The sequence below is a fragment of the Anomalospiza imberbis genome, unplaced genomic scaffold (assembly GCF_031753505.1).
Source record: "Anomalospiza imberbis isolate Cuckoo-Finch-1a 21T00152 unplaced genomic scaffold, ASM3175350v1 scaffold_84, whole genome shotgun sequence".
In the NCBI taxonomy this organism is placed as follows: Eukaryota; Metazoa; Chordata; class Aves; order Passeriformes; family Viduidae; genus Anomalospiza; species Anomalospiza imberbis.
In genome coordinates this window covers 391,141-412,241 of record NW_027100458.1, presented here as the reverse complement: position 1 = coordinate 412,241, position 21,101 = coordinate 391,141, and the positions used below count along the sequence as shown (strand labels likewise).

The window sequence follows — 21,101 nt, the reverse complement described above, 5'->3', positions numbered from 1 at the left end:
GGCCTCCCTGCAGCTCTGCAGGACTGGAAGGGTCCCACAGGAAAGACGGGGACAGTGTTCAGCCGGGCCCGTGGCAACAGGACAAGGGGGGATGGCTTTCAACTGCAGGAGGCTGATTGAAGTTGGATCTGAGGGAGCTGCTCTTTTACACGGAGGCTGCTGAGGCACTGGCCCAGGCTGTGGATGCCCCATCCTTGGCAACAGGGCTGTGAGCAGCATGGGCTGGGGAAGATTGCTCAGCTCGGAACAAGATGCTCTTTAGATCCACTGTGATGTCACAGATGTGATGTTCCAGCAGGAACTTCCAGCGTCCAGCAAAGAGCACAACACAACCACTGGCCCTTGTGTCAGCCCACCCTGTGCCAGCCCTCGTGCCAGCTCACCCTTCACCATGTTCCCTGTCACTCTTCTCGTCACCTGCGCCCTGATACTCCCATCAGTCCTGAAAGCTCTCTGTTGCCTGGATTTTGTCATCCGTCCCTGCAGGATGCTCACATTTGTCCTGAGGAAGGTACAGTGCCATTCCATGGAGGTGGACACCCCCCAGCTGCCCGGCTGGGCTGGAGTTCTGTGGGGATGGGGTGGGACAGGGACCCCACTCTGAGGTGTTGCTACCTCTGCAGGCTGTCACCGAGAGAGAGGACGAGATGGAGGTGGACATGCAGGCTGATAGAGAGGAGGACATGGAAGTGGATGGAGAAGAGAGTGGAGACGAAGAGATGGAGGTGGACATGGAGATTGATAGAGAGGAGGAGATGGAAGTGGATGGAGAAGAGAGTGGAGAGGAAGAGATGGAGGTGGACATGGAGATGGATACAGAGGAGGAGATGGAAGTGGATGGAGAAGAGAGTGGAGAGGAAGAGATGGAGGTGGACATGGAGATTGATACAGAGGAGAAGATGGAAGTGGATGGAGAAGAGATTGGAGAGGAAGAGATGGAGGTGGACATGCAGATGGATACAGAGGAGGAGATGGAAGTGGATGGAGAAGAGACTGGTGAAGAAGAGATGGAGGTAGATGTGGAAGAGGAGATGGACGTGGAAATGGAAGAGTACCTTGAGGACATGGACATTGATGAGAAAGATGAGGAAGAGGCCATGATCTTGGGATGAAGAGCAATACCAGCAGCAGGACAGGCATGTGGTCCCCACAGGCAGAGCGGGTCCCCTGCTGCCAGGCTGGGACTGGGCTGGGTGGTCCCTGCTCAGGGATGTGGGACCCGGTGCATTGGGTTCTGGTGGCCATCCCCAGCCTGTGCTGCGCTTGCTGGGCCAGCCTGGGGGCACATGGAAGAGCCCTCTCTGCCTGATTGGAGTGACCGTGCCTCTTGCTTTTCCTCAAGGACCGATGGAGATCCCGGACAGAGATGCCACCCTTTTGTACATACGTTGTAGAGTTTGTTGTTGTCTTTAGGCTATAGGTTTTAGGGCTTCTTTTTGTCTTCTGTAAATACGTTTCATAGACTTTTGTTTGATATGTTCTTAGGTATATACGTTCCATAGATAGTTGTTGTTACAAATATTCTTACAATGTAAATGTGTTCTGTGTTTTCTTTGCTGTTTTTCTGAAAATAAACAAGTTTTATTTTTCACACCCCAGTTCCCTTTCCATTTGCTTCAGGCACAGGTAGCATTTGCAAAGTTGTGGTTTCCGCTTGCTCCAGGTTCCCAGGGCTGGAGGTCGGTGGGGGCGCTGGCACAGCCACAAGCGTTTGTTTGGGGGCAATATTGAGAAGGGGGTGGGAGAGGGGGGCACCAGGGGGAGGTGGGACCCACTGAGGCTCCCCCAGGTCACCCCAGGACCCCCAGGCCCCGTCCCAGCCCCCCCAGTTCCCTCCACAGCCCCGGCTGAGGGGGGCTCAGCCCAGGAGCCGCCGTCGTTCGGGGCTCCCCCGAGGGCAGCCGCCAACGGGAGAGCTCCCGGCTCGGAGAGGCCCCAGCAGAGGAGGGGATCTTGTCCCTCCTCGAGTGCCCTGAAGGGTCTTCAGGCCCCTCTGAAGAGGAGTTTTTTCTCTTTTTAGGGATGTTTGGGGGGACCTCACCCCTCCTAAGGGTGTTTTTTTCCTCCCCATTTTCAGGTGTTTGTGGGGCCACAGCCCCACAAGCCCCTTTTCAGGGGTGATCATGACAGCTTTAAGTGACATTTTTCTGGGGGACTCACTCCAAGCCGCTGTAGGGGATGTTTTGCCCCCCAGGGTGGATTTTTGGGGTTTAAGGGCCCCCGCTCTGGTCGGGTCCCACTCTAACTCCCCTGAAGAGGCCAACACCACTCCTGCTGATTCCGGCAGCGGAGCCCTAGGAGGGTTGTAAGAGTTGAAATTTTTAAATTTCATTTTTATTCTATTTTATTTAAATTAAAATTTATTGATTTTTAGTTTTATTATAACTCCTTGAGAGGACATTCAAGGACATTCAAGGGCAGGAACATTTTTTCCTGGCTGGTGACTGGAATTTCAGACCCTGGCAGTGGTGTGCAGAACCACACAGACTGGGATCAAACATGGGCTGGGATCACCTGGACTGAGATCCTATGGACTGGGACCATATGGAATGGGACCATAGGGATCAGGACGGTACACACTGGGATAAACTGGGTTGAGATTCTATGGACTGGGACCACATCGACTGGAATTGCACAGACTGGGATCCCATGGACTGGGAAAAAGCATTGGCTACCACTGGCTACCATCCACATAGAAAGGTGGCCACCTCAAGTTGTCTTGATCCTTTTTGGGTGTCCCATCCCCCTCTTTCCCCCGCCTTCCCCATCGTTCCCCCAGTCCCCGCTCCCCTCCCCCGTGTTTGGTTTTGGGGGTTCCAGGCCCCTCCTGCTCCGTGGGGGGGTCCCAATCCCTCTTTGGTTTAATTTGGGGCCCCCAACCCCTTCTCACCCGCGACCCCCGCGGCCGGGGGGCTCTCAGCACCACCAGTGCCACCAGTCCGGCCCCAGCTGCCCCCGCACGCCCCATCCCCATCCCAGGGTCACCTCCCCCCTGCCCAAATTCCGCTCCCGGGGAGCGCTGGGCGCTGCGGGTCCGCCTGGCGACTGAGGAGTCATCGAGAACAAGCGCTCTGATTGGCTAGAAATGGCCCCGCGCAGTCTCTGATTGGCTAGCGCATTGAGAAGTGCTGTGATCTGCCTGGCAACCGAGGAGCAGCGCTATCGCAGGCGCTGATTGGCTGAAAATCGCCGGCCCGGCAACTGAGTTGTCAGCAGCGCCGCGCGCTCTGATTGGCCAGGAGCTGTTTTGGGGTGGGGACGGGGGGAACTGGGGACCCCCAGGAGCCCCCCGGCTTTGGGGGTTTCCATCCCCCCTCGGCCCTCGGGGCGGCCCTGGGGCCACCCCAACACCCCCAAAGTGGGGAGGGTCCCCGGAGCCCTTTGGATCCCCCAAAAATGGGCTGGAAGCGGCAGGAGCCGCCCCAAAAAGGGATTGAAGGGTCCGGTCCGGGAATGGGGAGGCTCCGGGGATGGCTCCGATCCGGATCGGGGCGGGCTGGGATTGAGGGAGGGTCCGTTCAGCGACTGGGCAGGGCTCTGGGACTGGGTCAGGGGCTGGCATTGGGGAGGGTTTGGGAATTGGGGAGGGGTCTGGGATTGAGGGGATTGGTCCATCTCGGGATTGGGGCAGGGTCGCTCCCTGGGGGAGGGGTCCATTATTGGGCCAGGGCCTCTCCCCTTCCCGAGCCCAATCCCGTTCCTGATCCTGTTCCCGATCCCAATCCCATTCCCATTTCTGTTCCCGTTCCCGATCTCATTCCCGACCCCGATCCCACTCCCATTCCCGATCCCGATCCTGTTCCCAGTCCCGGTCCCGCCGCTGTTTCCAGGAAATGGCTCTGCTCTCAACCCCGACCCCAAACCCAGCGGGTCAAACACCCCAGATCCTGGGGTCAACTCCCCCCGACCCCAAATCCTGGGGGTTCAAAACACTGGGGGGGTCAAACTCCCTCAAACCCAAACTCTGGGATGTCAAGCCCTACCCCCCCCCCCCCCTCCAGCCCCGAACTCCCAAATTTTAGGATCAAACCCTCCAAATCCCAGATCCTGGGGTGTCAAACACTCCCCAATTCCCAAACGATGGGGTTAAATACCCCTGATTTTGCTGATGGAAAAAAAACTTCTTTTCAGGGTTGGACGACCTGGTTGCGACAGCGGAACCCTTCTAAAAGACGGATGCTAAGAGACATAACCGGTGCTGTGGGAACAGGATTGGGAATTCTAAATAGCATTGATTCAGAAGTATTAATGAACACATTGGCTGCCACCACTAGATTTGACCAAATTCCAACAACCACTGCAGTCGTTCTTCTTGGCCTTGGGAAGACATCAGCGCTTGCTATCAAACATATTACCAAGTTGGGAGGAAGCAAGCGTAAATGATCACAAATTGGTAATTGATGCACTCGGTGCCACACAAAAGAACGTTTCTTTAGCTCTCAGCTGTATCCAGGCTCAATTAGGGATGCAGTCGGTTGCTGCCTCGATTATAAGAGAAGGTGAAGAAGGCACTTTTCCTACTGAGATTCGGAAAATAGTTTGGGACAGTGCCGCTGATTTTGAAAAGGAATTCCAATCCCGGTGGAACCTAGTGAACTTTACCTATGACCCCATCACAAACATAGCCACAGCTTTGGTGTTAACCGTACGTGATGCCTCAAGTGCGTTTGGTATTCCCCATCATTGCACTAGGACTGGGACACATATGGAGCCACTGGGAATGTGCTGGGGGCAACTGGGACCACGCTGGGGGCAACTGGGGACAAGAGTGAGTGACTGGGGCCCTGCTGGGAGAGACTGGGATCATACTGGGATCTTACTGGGAGTGACTGGGACTATTCTGGGGGCAAGTGGGAGAACTGGGTAAACACTGGATGGCACTGGGAACAACGGGAACAGTGCTGGGGGCAAATTGTATCATAATGGGGAGTGACTGTCAGCAACTGGGCTCCTGCTGGGAGCAGCCCCTGGCGGCCCCGGGAGCCCCGCAACCCTTTCCCGGCCATGCCGCCCCTCCAGCCCCAGCACCCCCCATTGCCGGGGTGCCGGCACTGCCAGGGGTCCCCCCATCTCGGGTTCCCCGCTGGGGCTTCTGGGGCTCTCCTCTCTCGGGGCTCCCGCTCAGGGCAGCCGCGGCTCTCCCGGGGCTCCCCAAAACCGGTGTCCCCCCGACGGGGCTCTGCCGCCACCCACACTGGGATCCCCCAAAAACACCTCTCGGGGACCCCCCGATGTCCCCCCGAGGCCAGCTGCGGCTCGGCTTTGGAGCCCTGCCAGCTCCAAAACATCCCTCCCAAAGAACCCGAACCCAGGCACCCCCCAGGATATTTGGGCCGAGCTCCCCTCCCTGGGCACCTGCGGGATGGGGGCGATGCTCCCGGGGGTGCTGCGAGCTCAGGCAGCGCCAGGGCCACGCGATTCCTTCTCTCCTCTCCTCCGGCTGCTCCCTACTGCCGCTGCGCCTCTTCCTCCCTCCTCCTCCTCCTGCCCCGCTCCGGATCCTGAACCATGAGGGGAAAGGAGCGAGGAAAGGGCAGAACCATGAGGGGAAAGGAGCGAGGAAAGGGCGGAACCGTGAGGGGAAAGGAGCGGGGCCAGGGGGACGCGCTGTCCTAAAAAAGCCCGGTTTGACCCAAAATCACCCAAAAGGGCATCAAATGCAGCCTACATCCACATGGTTCGGCCTGACACCAACCAAATGGGATTAAAAGTATCCAGAGGGCTCTAAAATCCAACCCAAGGGGCTTAAAACTGCCCCAAGTGTTTTATAGCCCTCAAGAAATGGCTTAAGATCACCCGTAAATCTTTCAAATGTGACTAAAATCCACCCTGAAAGTATCTGGTCCAGCCTAAAATCATCCAAAGGTATCTAAAATCACCAAAATGTTCCCTGACACCAACACAAGAAGACCTAAAATCACCCTAAAAAGGCTTGGTTCAAGCTAAAATTGCCCAAAGCAGCAAAAAACCCTACTTAAATGCACCCAAAATACACAAAAAAGGGACCTAAAATCACCCACACAGGATTAGGATTCACCCATATGGGCCCAGTTTTTCCTAAACTCACCCAAATGGGCCCCAGCCCCACCCACATGGGCCTAAAATCATCCAAAGGGGTCTGAAATCCCCCCTAAACCCCACCAGATTCGGCCTCAAATCAGCCACAGGGGCTGAAAATCCACCCAAAAAGGCTCGGGATCCCCGCAAGGGATCTGAAGCCCACCCTAAACCTGCCCGGTTCGGCCCAAAATCCCCCAAAGGCGCCGAGCCCGAGGCCGAGCCCGGGATCGGCTCCGGGGTGGCTCCGGGGACCTCCGCGTCCGCTCCGGGCAGTTTTGGGCCGCGGCCCCCGGACGGGCCTGGGCGGGACCGGGAGGGACCAGGGAGGGCTCGGGAGGGGTTTGGGCATTTGGGGCTTTTTTTGGGCTTTGGGGAATTGTGTTGGGAGTTTATGGGGAATTGTTGGGGTTTTTGGGGAGAATTATTGGGTTTGGAGGCAGTTGGGGGATTTTGGGGAGTTTGGTTTTGAGGGGTTTTATTGGTGCTTTGAGGGGGAAGTTGTTTTCCTGGGGTATTTGGGGGTTAATTGAAATTTTTTGTGGTTTTCTTTAGAATTTTGGAAGGTTTTACTGGGATTTTGTGGGGATTTTGTGGGATCCTCTGGAATTATTTCTGGGTTTTATTGGGATTTTTAGGGGATTTGGAGGCAATTTATTGGAGTTGTGGGGGCATTTAGTGGGATTCTTTGGGGATTTGGGTTTGTTAGGAATTTTAGTGGGGATTAGGGGGGTTTTGTAGGTTTTTTCTAGGTTGTTGTCAAGATTTCTTTGGACTCGTGAGTATTTTGTGGGGCTTGTTGTGGTTTTGGAGACATTTTTGGGAGGATTTGTGGGGTTTAATTGGGATTTTGTGGGCTTTTATTGGGATTCGAGGGTGTTCTAATGGGAATTTGTGAAATTTAATTGCGATTTCATGGGGTTTATTGGGACTTTCAGGGGTTTAAAGGAGACTTTGGTGCCTCTCAGCCCTTCCCCACACCCTGGGACAACTCCAAAGCCCCCCAAAATTCCACTGAAACCCCCCCAAAATCCCCCAAAAATCCCAATTAAAAACTCCTAAACACCAAGAATCCCACAAAATCCCAATGGAAACCACCAAAATTAAAAAAAAAAAAAAAAAAAACAAAAACAAACAAAAAAAAACCGCCCAAAAATTCCAATAAACCCCCCAAAAAATAACCACCCCCAAAACCCTAAAAAATCCCTAAAATCCAAAATCCTCAAAACCCACAAAACCCCCATAACCCCACAAACCCAGTAATTCTCTCCAAAATCCAATAATTCCCCCTAATCTCCCAACAAAATCCCCCAAAGCCCATACATGCCGCCAAAATCTCCCCAAAATCCCCCCAGAGCGCCCCAGACTCACCGGGGGCAGTCCTGGATCAGGGGGCACCGGCCGGTGGAACAGGAGCCACCTCAGGGGGCCCGCGGTGCTTTTTGGGGAGGGGGCACCATGGGAGACCCCCCAAAAATGGGGGGGGGGGGAACCCCTGTGGCACCCCCTCCCCAGAAAGCCCTCTCCCCCGGTTCAGGAATAGCCAAATTCAAGAAAATGTAAACCAGGCTTGACTTTCCAGAAATTATTTTTGGCCGGGTTTAGCTGCACCCTCCAGGCTCAGGATCACCGGTGTATTTGCAGGTTTTGCTCTGCATCATCAGCCTGCCCAGACTCTGCTCGGTGTTTCACAAATGGAGAAGACAATGGATATTGTGCCAAGCTTCCTTGCAAACAGCAACACCTGCATCAGCATGACAGAAAAGAAGGGAAAAAAAAAAAAAAGAAAATAATCAGCGGTTAGAACAGAGCCAGTGTCCCACCATCTTCCCCTCCACTGTTATTACAGAGGCAAACCTGGGCCTAAAGCTTCCACCTCTCAGTTCCTGATGCTGTTTGACTTCAGCCTTGACTCCCCCTGATCTACCTGACTGCCGTCCAAGTGGGGCTGGGGATGCTCAGCCTGGAAAGAGGAGACACTGGGGAGGCCTCCCTGCAGCTCTGCAGGACTGGAAGGGTCCCACAGGAAAGACGGGGACAGTGTTCAGCCGGGCCCGTGGCAACAGGACAAGGGGGGATGGCTTTCAACTGCAGGAGGCTGATTGAAGTTGGATCTGAGGGAGCTGCTCTTTTACACGGAGGCTGCTGAGGCACTGGCCCAGGCTGTGGATGCCCCATCCTTGGCAACAGGGCTGTGAGCAGCATGGGCTGGGGAAGATTGCTCAGCTCGGAACAAGATGCTCTTTAGATCCACTGTGATGTCACAGATGTGATGTTCCAGCAGGAACTTCCAGCGTCCAGCAAAGAGCACAACACAACCACTGGCCCTTGTGTCAGCCCACCCTGTGCCAGCCCTCGTGCCAGCTCACCCTTCACCATGTTCCCTGTCACTCTCTCGTCACCTGCGCCCTGATACTCCCATCAGTCCTGAAAGCTCTCTGTTGCCTGGATTTTGTCATCCGTCCCTGCAGGATGCTCACATTTGTCCTGAGGAAGGTACAGTGCCATTCCATGGAGGTGGACCCCCCCCAGCTGCCCGGCTGGGCTGGAGTTCTGTGGGGATGGGGTGGGACAGGGACCCCACTCTGAGGTGTTGCTACCTCTGCAGGCTGTCACCGAGAGAGAGGACGAGATGGAGGTGGACATGCAGGCTGATAGAGAGGAGGACATGGAAGTGGATGGAGAAGAGAGTGGAGACAATGCGATGGAGGTGGACATGGAGATTGATACAGAGGAGGAGATGGAAGTGGATGGAGAAGAGAGTGGAGAGGAAGAGATGGAGGTGGACATGCAGATGGATACAGAGGAGGAGATGGAAGTGGATGGAGAAGAGAGTGGAGAGGAAGAGATGGAGGTGGACATGGAGATTGATACAGAGGAGAAGATGGAAGTGGATGGAGAAGAGATTGGAGAGGAAGAGATGGAGGTGGACATGCAGATGGATCCAGAGGAGGAGATGGAAGTGGATGGAGAAGAGACTGGTGAAGAAGAGATGGAGGTAGATGTGGAAGAGGAGATGGACGTGGAAATGGAAGAGTACCTTGAGGACATGGACATTGATGAGAAAGATGAGGAAGAGGCCATGATCTTGGGATGAAGAGCAATACCAGCAGCAGGACAGGCATGTGGTCCCCACAGGCAGAGCGGGTCCCCTGCTGCCAGGCTGGGACTGGGCTGGGTGGTCCCTGCTCAGGGATGTGGGACCCGGTGCATTGGATTCTGGTGGCCATCCCCAGCCTGTGCTGCGCTTGCTGGGCCAGCCTGGGGGCACATGGAAGAGCCCTCTCTGCCTGATTGGAGTGACCGTGCCTCTTGCTTTTCCTCAAGGACCGATGGAGATCCCGGACAGAGATGCCACCCTTTTGTACATACGTTGTAGAGTTTGTTGTTGTCTTTAGGCTATAGGTTTTAGGGCTTCTTTTTGTCTTCTGTAAATACGTTTCATAGACTTTTGTTAGATATGTTCTTAGGTATATACGTTCCATAGATAGTTGTTGTTACAAATATTCTTACAATGTAAATGTGTTCTGTGTTTTCTCTGCTGTTTTTCTGAAAATAAACAAGCTTTATTTTTCACACCCCAGTTCTCTTTCCATTTGCTTCAGGCACAGGTAGCATTTGCAAAGTTGTGGTTTCCGCTTGCTCCAGGTTCCCAGGGCTGGAGGTCGGTGGGGGCACAGCCACAAGCTTTTGTTTGGGGGCAATATTGGGAAGGGGGTGGGAGAGGGGGCACAGGGGGAGGTGGGACCCACTGAGGCTCCCCCAGGTCACCCCAGGACCCCCAGGCCCCGTCCCAGCCCCCCCAGTTTCCCTCCACAGCCCCGGCTGAGGGGGGCTCAGCCCAGGAGCCGCCGTCGTTCGGGGCTCCCCCGAGGGCAGCCGCCAACGGGAGAGCTCCCGGCTCGGAGAGGCCCCAGCAGAGGAGGGGATCTTGTCCCTCCTCGAGTGCCCTGAAGGGTCTTCAGGCCCCTCTGAAGAGGAGTTTTTCTCTTTTTAGGGATGTTTGGGGGGACCTCACCCCTCCAAGGGTGTTTTTTCCTCCCCATTTTCAGGTGTTTGTGGGGCCACAGCCCCACAAGCCCCTTTTCAGGGGTGATCATGACAGCTTTAAGTGACATTTTTCTGGGGGACTCACTCCAAGCCGCTGTAGGGGATGTTTTGCCCCCCAGGGTGGATTTTTGGGGTTTAAGGGCCCCCGCTCTGGTCGGGTCCCACTCTAACTCCCCTGAAGAGGCCAACACCACTCCTGCTGATTCCGGCAACGGAGCCCTAGGAGGGTTGTAAGAGTTGAAATTTTTTAAATTTCATTTTTATTCTATTTTATTTAAATTCAAATTTATTGATTTTTAGTTTTATTATAACTCGTTGAGAGGACAGCAAGGACATTCAAGGGCAGGAACATTTTTTTCCTGGCTGGTGACTGGAATTTCAGACCCTGGCAGTGTGTGCAGAACCACACAGACTGGGATCAAACATGGGCTGGGATCACCTGGACTGAGATCCTATGGACTGGGACCATATGGAATGGGACCATAGGGATCAGGACGGTACACACTGGGATAAACTGGGTTGAGATTATATGGACTGGGACCACATCGACTGGGATTGCACAGACTGGGATCCCATGGACTGGGAAAAAGCATTGGCTACCATTGGCTACCATCCACATAGAAAGGTGGCCACCTCAAGTTGTCTTGATCCTTTTTGGGTGTCCCATCCCCCTCTTTCCCCCGCCTTCCCCATCGTTCCCCCAGTCCCCGCTCCCCTCCCCCGTGTTTGGTTTTGGGGGTTCCAGGCCCCTCCTGCTCCGTGGGGGGGTCCCGATCCCTCTTTGGTTTAATTTGGGGCCCCCAACCCCTTCTCACCGCGACCCCCGCGGCCGGGGGGGCTCTCAGCACCACCAGTGCCACCAGTCCGGCCCCAGCTGCCCCCGCACGCCCCATCCCCATCCCCAGGGTCACCTCCCCCCTCCCCAAATTCCGCTCCCGGGGAGCGCTGGGCGCTGCGGGTCCGCCTGGCGACTGAGGAGTCATCGAGAACAAGCGCTCTGATTGGCTAGAAATGGCCCCGCGCAGTCTCTGATTGGCTAGCGCATTGAGAGGCGTTTTGATCTGCCTGGCAACCGATGAGCAGCGCTATCGCAGGCGCTGATTGGCTGAAAATCGCCGGCCCGGCAACTGAGTTGTCAGCAGCGCCGCGCGCTCTGATTGGCCAGGAGCTGTTTTGGGGTGGGGACGGGGGGAACTGGGGACCCCCAGGAGCCCCCCGGCTTTGGGGGTTTCCATCCCCCCTCGGCCCTCGGGGCGGCCCTGGGGCCACCCCAACACCCCCAAAGTGGGGAGGGTCCCCGGAGCCGTTTGGATCCCCCAAAAATGGGCTGGAAGCGGCAGGAGCCGCCCCAAAAAGGGATTGAAGGGTCCGGTCCGGGAATGGGGGAGGCTCCGGGGATGGCTCCGATCCGGATCGGGGCGGGCTGGGATTGAGGGAGGGTCCGTTCAGCGACTGGGCAGGGGTCTGGGACTGGGTCAGGGGCTGGCATTGGGGAGGGTTTGGGAATTGGGGAGGGGTCTGGGATTGAGGGGATTGCTCCATCTCGGGATTGGGGCAGGGTCGCTCCCTGGGGGAGGGGTCCATTATTGGGCCAGGGCCTCTCCCCTTCCCGAGCCCAATCCCGTTCCTGATCCTGTTCCCGATCCCAATCCCATTCCCATTTCTGTTCCCGTTCCCGATCTCATTCCCGACCCCGATCCCACTCCCATTCCCGATCCCGATCCTGTTCCCAGTCCCGGTCCCGCCCCTGTTTCCAGGAAATGGCTCTGCTCTCAACCCCGACCCCAAACCCAGCGGGTCAAACACCCCAGATCCTGGGGTCAACTCCCCCCGACCCCAAATCCTGGGCGTTCAAACACTGGGGGGGTCAAACACCCTCAAACCCAAACTCTGGGATGTCAAGCCCTACCCCCCCCCCCCCCCCCCAGCCCCGAACCCCAAATTTTAGGGTCAAACCCTCCAAATCCCAGATCCTGGGGTGTCAAACACTCCCCAATTCCCAAACGATGGGGTTAAATACCCCTGATTTTGCTGATGGAAAAAAAACTTCTTTTCAGGGTTGGACGACCTGGTTGCGACAGCAGAACCCTTCTAAAAGACGGATGCTAAGAGACATAACCGGTGCTGTGGGAACAGGATTGGGAATTCTAAATAGCATTGATTCAGAAGTATTAATGAACACATTGGCTGCCACCACTAGATTTGACCAAATTCCAACAACCACTGCAGTCGTCCTTCTTGGCCTTGGGAAGACATCAGTGCTTGCTATCAAACATATTACCAAGTTGGGAGGAAGCAAGCGTAAATGATCACAAATTGGTAATTGATGCACTCGGTGCCACACAAAAGAACGTTTCTTTAGCTCTCAGCTGTATCCAGGCTCAATTAGGGATGCAGTCGGTTGCTGCCTCGATTATAAGAGAAGGTGAAGAAGGCACTTTTCCTACTGAGATTCGGAAAATAGTTTGGGACAGTGCCGCTGATTTTGAAAAGGAATTCCAATCCCGGTGGAACCTAGTGAACTTTACCTATGACCCCATCACAAACATAGCCACAGCTTTGGTGTTAACCGTACGTGATGCCTCAAGTGCGTTTGGTATTCCCCATCATTGCACTAGGACTGGGACACATATGGAGCCACTGGGAATGTGCTGGGGGCAACTGGGACCACGCTGGGGGCAACTGGGGACAAGGGTGAGTGACTGGGGCCCTGCTGGCAGAGACTGGGATCATACTGGACTCATACTGGGATCTTACTGGGAGTGACTGGGACTATTCTGGGGGCAAGTGGGAGAACTGGGAAAACACTGGATGGCACTGGGAACAACGGGAACAGTGCTGGGGGCAAATTGTATCATAATGGGGAGTGACTGGCAGCAACTGGGCTCCTGCTGGGAGCAGCCCCTGGCGGCCCCGGGAGCCCCGCACCCCTTTCCCGGCCATGCCGCCCCTCCAGCCCCAGCACCCCCCATTGCCGGGGTGCCGGCACTGCCAGGGGTCCCCCCCTCTCGGGTTCCCCGCTGGGGCTTCTGGGGCTCTCCTCTCTCGGGGCTCCCGCTCAGGGCAGCCGCGGCTCTCCCGGGGCTCCCCAAAACCGGTGTCCCCCCGACGGGGCTCTGCCGCCACCCACACTGGGATGCCCCAAAAACACCTCTCGGGGACCCCCCGATGTCCCCCCGAGGGCCAGCTGCGGCTCGGCTTTGGAGCCCTGCCAGCTCCAAACATCCCTCCCAAAGAACCCGAACCCAGGCAACCCCCAGGGTATTTGGGCCGAGCTCCCCCTCCCTGGGCACCTGCGGGATGGGGGCGATGCTCCCGGGGTGCTGCGAGCTCAGGCAGCGCCAGGGCCACGCGATTCCTTCTCTCCTCTCCTCTGGCTGCTCCCTGCTGCCGCTGCGCCTCTTCCTCCCTCCTCCTCCTCCCCCGCTCCGGGATCCTGAACCATGAGGGGAAAGGAGCGAGGAAAGGGCGGAACCGTGAGGGGAAAGGAGCGGGGCCAGGGGGACGCGCTGTCCTAAAAAAGCCCGGTTTGACCCAAAATCACCCAAAAGGGCATCAAATGCAGCCTACATCCACATGGTTCGGCCTGACACCAACCAAATGGGATTAAAAGTATCCAGAGGGCTCTAAAATCCAACCAAAGCGGCTTAAAACTGCCCCAAGTGTTTTATAGCCCTCAAGAAATGGCTTAAGATCACCCGTAAATCTTTCAAATGTGACTAAAATCCACCCTGAAAGTATCTGGTCCAGCCTAAAATCATCCAAAGGTATCTAAAATCACCAAAATGTCCCTGACACCAACACAAGAAGACCTAAAATCACCCTAAAAAGGCTTGGTTCAACCTAAAATTGCCCAAAGCAGCAAAAAACCCTACTTAAATGCACCCAAAATACCCAAAATAGGGACCTAAAATCACCCACACAGGATTAGGATTCACCCATATGGGCCCAGTTTTTCCTAAACTCACCCAAATGGGCCCCAGCCCCACCCACATGGGCCTAAAATCATCCAAAGGGGTCTGAAATCCCCCCTAAACCCCACCAGATTCGGCCTCAAATCAGCCACAGGGGCTGAAAATCCACCCAAAAAGGCTCGGGATCCCCGCAAGGGATCTGAAGCCCACCCTAAACCTGCCCGGTTCGGCCCAAAATCCCCCAAAGGGGCCGAGCCCGAGGCCGAGCCCGGGATCGGCTCCGGGGTGGCTCCGGGACCTCCGCGTTCGCTCCGGGCAGTTTTGGCCGCGGCCCCGGACGGGCCTGGGCGGGACCGGGAGGGACCAGGGAGGGCTCGGGAGGGGTTTGGGCATCTGGGGCTTTTTTGGGCTTTGGGGAATTGTGTTGGGAGTTTACAGGGAATTGTTGGGGTTTTTGGGGAGAATTATTGGGTTTGGAGGCAGTTGGGGGATTTTGGGGAGTTTGGTTTTGAGGGGTTTTATTGGTGCTTTGAGGGGGAAGTTGTTTTCCTGGGGGTATTTGGGGGTTAATTGAAATTTTTTGTGTTTTCTTTAGAATTTTGGAAGGTTTTACTGGGATTTTGTGGGGATTTTGTGGGATCCTCTGGAATTATTTCTGGGTTTTATTGGGATTTTTAGGGGATTTGGAGGCAATTTATTGGAGTTGTGGGGGCATTTAGTGGGATTCTTTGGGGATTTGGGTTTGTTAGGAATTTTAGTGGGGATTAGGGGGGGTTTTGTAGGTTTTTTCTAGGTTGTTGTCAAGATTTCTTTGGACTCGTGAGTATTTTGTGGGGCTTGTTGTGGTTTTGGAGACATTTTTGGGAGGATTTGTGGGGTTTAATTGGGATTTTGTGGGCTTTTATTGGGATTCGAGGGTGTTCTAATGGGAATTTGTGAAATTTAATTGCGATTTCATGGGGTTTATTGGGACTTTCAGGGGTTTAAAGGAGACTTTGGTGCCTCTCAGCCCTTCCCCACACCCTGGGACAACTCCAAAGCCCCCCAAAATTCCACTGAAACCCCCCAAAATCCCCCAAAAATCCCAATTAAAAACTCCTAAACACCAAAGAATCCCACAAAATCCCAATGGAACCCACCAAAATTTAAAAAAAAAAAAAAAAAAAAAAAAAAAAACGCCCAAAAATTTCAATAAACCCCCCAAAAAATAACCACCCCAAAACCCTAAAAAATCCCTAAAATCCAAAATGCTCAAAACCCACAAAACCCCCATAACCCCACAAACCCAGTAATTCTTTCCAAAATCCAATAATTCCCCCTAATCTCCCAACAAAATCCCCCAAAGCCCATACATGCCGCCAAAATCCCCCCAAAATCCCCCCAGAGCGCCCCAGACTCACCGGGGGCAGTCCTGGATCAGGGGGCACCGGCCGGTGGAACAGGAGCCGCTTCAGGGGGCCCGCGGTGCTTTTTGGGGAGGGGGCACCATGGGAAACCTCCCAAAAATGGGGGGGGGGGAACCCTGTGGTACCCCCTCCCCCGAATGCCCTCTCCCCCGGTTCAGGGATAGCCAAACTCAAGAAAATGTAAACCAGGCTTGACTTTCCAGAAATTATTTTTGGCCGGGTTTAGCTGCACCCTCCAGGCTCAGGATCACCGGTGTATTTGCAGGTTTTGCTCTGCATCATCAGCCTGCCCAGACTCTGCTCGGTGTTTCACAAATGGAGAAGACAATGGATATTGTGCCAAGCTTCCTTGCAAACAGCAACACCTGCATCAGCATGACAGAAAAGAAGGGAAAAAAAAAAAAAAAAGAAAATAATCACCGGTTAGAACAGAGCCAGTGTCCCACCATCTTCCCCTCCACTGTTATTATAGAGGCAAACCTGGGCCTAAAGCTTCCACCTCTCAGTTCCTGATGCTGTTTGACTTCAGCCTTGACTCCCCCTGATCTACCTGACTGCCGTCCAAGTGGGGCTGGGGATGCTCAGCCTGGAAAGAGGAGACACTGGGGAGGCCTCCCTGCAGCTCTGCAGGACTGGAAGGGTCCCACAGGAAAGACGGGGACAGTGTTCAGCCGGGCCCGTGGCAACAGGACAAGGGGGGATGGCTTTCAACTGCAGGAGGCTGATTGAAGTTGGATCTGAGGGAGCTGCTCTTTTACACGGAGGCTGCTGAGGCACTGGCCCAGGCTGTGGATGCCCCATCCTTGGCAACAGGGCTGTGAGCAGCATGGGCTGGGGAAGATTGCTCAGCTCGGAACAAGATGCTCTTTAGATCCACTGTGATGTCACAGATGTGATGTTCCAGCAGGAACTTCCAGCGTCCAGCAAAGAGCACAACACAACCACTGGCCCTTGTGTCAGCCCACCCTGTGCCAGCCCTCGTGCCCGCTCACCCTTCACCATGCTCCCTGTCACTCTTCTCGTCACCTGCGCCCTGATACTCCCATCAGTCCTGAAAGCTCTCTGTTGCCTGGATTTTGTCATCCATCCCTGCAGGATGCTCACATTTGTCCTGAGGAAGGTACAGTGCCATTCCATGGAGGTGGACACCCCCCAGCTGCCCGGCTGGGCTGGAGTTCTGTGGGGATGGGGTGGGACAGGGACCCCACTCTGAGGTGTTGCTACCTCTGCAGGCTGTCACCGAGAGAGAGGACGAGATGGAGGTGGACATGCAGGCTGATAGAGAGGAGGACATGGAAGTGGATGGAGAAGAGAGTGGAGACAATGCGATGGAGGTGGACATGGAGATTGATACAGAGGAGGAGATGGAAGTGGATGGAGAAGAGAGTGGAGAGGAAGAGATGGAGGTGGACATGCAGATGGATACAGAGGAGGAGATGGAAGTGGATGGAGAAGAGAGTGGAGAGGAAGAGATGGAGGTGGACATGGAGATTGATACAGAGGAGGAGATGGAAGTGGATGGAGAAGAGACTGGAGAGGAAGAGATGGAGGTGGACATGCAGATGGATCCAGAGGAGGAGATGGAAGTGGATGGAGAAGAGACTGGTGAAGAAGAGATGGAGGTAGATGTGGAAGAGGAGATGGACGTGGAAATGGAAGAGTACCTTGAGGACATGGACATTGATGAGAAAGATGAGGAAGAGGCCATGATCTTGGGATGAAGAGCAATACCAGCAGCAGGACAGGCATGTGGTCCCCACAGGCAGAGCGGGTCCCCTGCTGCCAGGCTGGGACTGGGCTGGGTGGTCCCTGCTCAGGGATGTGGGACCCGGTGCATTGGGTTCTGGTGGCCATCCCCAGCCTGTGCTGCGCTTGCTGGGCCAGCCTGGGGGCACATGGAAGAGCCCTCTCTGCCTGATTGGAGTGACTGTGCCTCTTGCTTTTCCTCAAGGACCGATGGAGATCCCGGACAGAGATGCCACCCTTTTGTACATAGCTTGTAGAGTTTGTTGTTGTCTTTAGGCTATAGGTTTTAGGGCTTCTTTTTGTCTTCTGTAAATACGTTTCATAGACTTTTGTTAGATATGTTCTTAGGTATATACGTTCCATAGATAGTTGTTGTTACAAATATTCTTACAATGTAAATGTGTTCTGTGTTTTCTTTGCTGTTTTTCTGAAAATAAACAAGCTTTATTTTTCACACCCCAGTTCTCTTTCCATTTGCTTCAGGCACAGGTAGCATTTGCAAAGTTGTGGTTTCCGCTTGCTCCAGGTTCCCAGGGCTGGAGGTCGGTGGGGGCACAGCCACAAGCTTTTGTTTGGGGGCAATATTGGGAAGGGGGTGGGAGAGGGGGCACAGGGGGAGGTGGGACCCACTGAGGCTCCCCCAGGTCACCCCAGGACCCCCAGGCCCCGTCCCAGCCCCCCCAGTTCCCTCCACAGCCCCGGCTGAGGGGGGCTCAGCCCAGGAGCCGCCGTCGTTCGGGGCTCCCCCGAGGGCAGCCGCCAACGGGAGCGCTCCCGGCTCGGAGAGGCCCCAGCAGAGGAGGGGATCTTGTCCCTCCTCGAGTGCCCTGAAGGGTCTTCAGGCCCCTCTGAAGAGGAGTTTTTCTCTTTTTAGGGATGTTTGGGGGGACCTCACCCCTCCAAGGGTGGTTTTTTCCTCCCCATTTTCAGGTGTTTGTGGGGCCACAGCCCCACAAGCCCCTTTTCAGGGGTGATCATGACAGCTTTAAGTGACATTTTTCTGGGGGACTCACTCCAAGCCGCTGTAGGGGATGTTTTGCCCCCCAGGGTGGATTTTTGGGGTTTAAGGGCCCCCGCTCTGGTCGGGTCCCACTCTAACTCCCCTGAAGAGGCCAACACCACTCCTGCTGATTCCGGCAGCGGAGCCCTAGGAGGGTTGTAAGAGTTGAAATTTTTAAATTTCATTTTTATTCTATTTTATTTAAATTCAAATTTATTGATTTTTAGTTTTATTCTAACTCGTTGAGAGGACAGCAAGGACATTCAAGGGCAGGAACATTTTTTCCTGGCTGGTGACTGGAATTTCAGACCCTGGCAGTGTGTGCAGAACCACACAGACTGGGATCAAACATGGGCTGGGATCACCTGGACTGAGATCCTATGGACTGGGACCATATGGAATGGGACCATAGGGATCAGGACGGTACACACTGGGATAAACTGGGTTGAGATTCTATGGACTGGGACCACATCGACTGGGATTGCACAGACTGGGATCCCATGGACTGGGAAAAAGCATTGGCTACCATTGGCTACCATCCACATATAAAGGTGGCCACCTCAAGTTGTCTTGATCCTTTTTGGGTGTCCCATCCCCCTCTTTCCCCCGCCTTCCCCATCGTTCCCCCAGTCCCCGCTCCCCTCCCCCGTGTTTGGTTTTGGGGGTTCCAGGCCCCTCCTGCTCCGTGGGGGGGTCCCGATCCCTCTTTGGTTTAATTTGGGGCCCCCAACCCCTTCTCACCGCGACCCCCGCGGCCGGGGGGGCTCTCAGCACCACCAGTGCCACCAGTCCGGCCCCAGCTGCCCCCGCACGCCCCATCCCCATCCCCAGGGTCACCTCCCCCCTGCCCAAATTCCGCTCCCGGGGAGCGCTGGGCGCTGCGGGTCCGCCTGGCGACTGAGGAGTCATCGAGAACAAGCGCTCTGATTGGCTAGAAATGGCCCCGCGCAGTCTCTGATTGGCTAGCGCATTGAGAAGCGTTTTGATCTGCCTGGCAACCGATGAGTCAGAGCTATCGCAGGCGCTGATTGGCTGAAAATCGCCGGCCCGGCAACTGAGTTGTCAGCAGCGCCGCGCGCTCTGATTGGCCAGGAGCTGTTTTGGGGTGGGGACGGGGGGAACTGGGGACCCCCAGGAGCCCCCCGGCTTTGGGGGTTTCCATCCCCCCTCGGCCCTCGGGGCGGCCCTGGGGCCACCCCAACACCCCCAAAGTGGGGAGGGTCCCCGGAGCCGTTTGGATCCCCCAAAAATGGGCTGGAAGCGGCAGGAGCCGCCCCAAAAAGGGATTGAAGGGTCCGGTCCGGGAATGGGGGAGGCTCCGGGGATGGCTCCAATCCGGATCGGGGCGGGCTGGGATTGAGGGAGGGTCCGTTCAGCGACTGGGCAGGGGTCTGGGACTGGGTCAGGGGCTGGCATTGGGGAGGGTTTGGGAATTGGGGAGGGGTCTGGGATTGAGGGGATTGCTCCATCTCGGGATTGGGGCAGGGTCGCTCCCTGGGGGAGGGGTCCATTATTGGGCCAGGGCCTCTCCCCTTCCCGAGCCCAATCCCGTTCCTGATCCTGTTCCCGATCCCAATCCCATTCCCATTTCTGTTCCCGTTCCCAATCTCATTCCCGACCCCGATCCCACTCCCATTCCTGATCCCGATCCTGTTCCCAGTCCCGGTCCCGCCCCTGTTTCCAGGAAATGGCTCTGCTCTCAACCCCGACCCCAAACCCAGCGGGTCAAACACCCCAGATCCTGGGGTCAACTCTCCCCGACCCCAAATCCTGGGGGTTCAAACACTGGGGGGGTCAAACACCCTCAAACCCAAACTCTGGGATGTCAAGCCCTACCCCCCCCCCCCAGCCCCGAACCCCAAATTTTAGGGTCAAACCCTCCAAATCCCAGATCCTGGGGTGTCAAACACTCCCCAATTCCCAAACGATGGGGTTAAATACCCCTGATTTTGCTGATGGAAAAAAAACTTCTTTTCAGGGTTGGACGACCTGGTTGCGACAGCGGAACCCTTCTAAAAGACGGATGCTAAGAGACATAACCGGTGCTGTGGGAACAGGATTGGGAATTCTAAATAGCATTGATTCAGAAGTATTAATGAACACATTGGCTGCCACCACTAGATTTGACCAAATTCCAACAACCACTGCAGTCGTCCTTCTTGGCCTTGGGAAGACATCAGCGCTTGCTATCAAACATATTACCAAGTTGGGAGGAAGCAAGCGTAAATGATCACAAATTGGTAATTGATGCACTCGGTGCCACACAAAAGAACGTTTCTTTAGCTCTCAGCTGTATCCAGGCTCAATTAGGGATGCAGTCGGTTGCTGCCTCGATTATAAGAGAAGGTGAAGAAGGCACTTTTCCTACTGAGATTCGGAAAATAGTTTGGGACAGTGCCGCTGATTTTGAAAAGGAATTCCAATCCCGGTGGAACCTAGTGAACTTTACCTATGACCCCATCACAAACATAGCCACAGCTTTGGTGTTAACCGTACGTGATGCCTCAAGTGCATTTGGTATTCCCCATCATTGCACTAGGACTGGGACACATATGGAGCCACTGGGAATGTGCTGGGGGCAACTGGGACCACGCTGGGGGCAACTGGGGACAAGGGTGAGTGACTGGGGCCCTGCTGGGAGAGACTGGGATCATACTGGACTCATACTGGGATCTTACTGGGAGTGACTGGGACTATTCTGGGGGCAAGTGGGAGAACTGGGAACACACGGGATGGCACTGGGAACAACGGGAACAGTGCTGGGGGCAAATTGCATCATAATGGGGAAGGACTGGCAGCAACTGGGCTCCTGCTGGGAGCAGCCCCTGGCGGCCCCGGGAGCCCCGCACCCCTTTCCCGGCCATGCCGCCCCTCCAGCCCCAGCACCCCCCATTGCCGGGGTGCCGGCACTGCCAGGGGTCCCCCCCT

General features: G+C 55.3%; 1 long non-coding RNA gene across 1 annotated transcript; it reads left to right on the top strand.

Moving 5' to 3' along the window:
- Positions 1-706: 706 nt before the first annotated feature.
- LOC137467882 (uncharacterized) lies at positions 707-9,310 on the top strand. Its single transcript, XR_010995647.1, has 3 exons — positions 707-797; positions 1,008-1,140; positions 9,200-9,310. It is a non-coding gene; the product is annotated as an uncharacterized lncRNA (long non-coding RNA).
- The last annotated feature ends 11,791 nt before the right edge of the window (positions 9,311-21,101 follow it).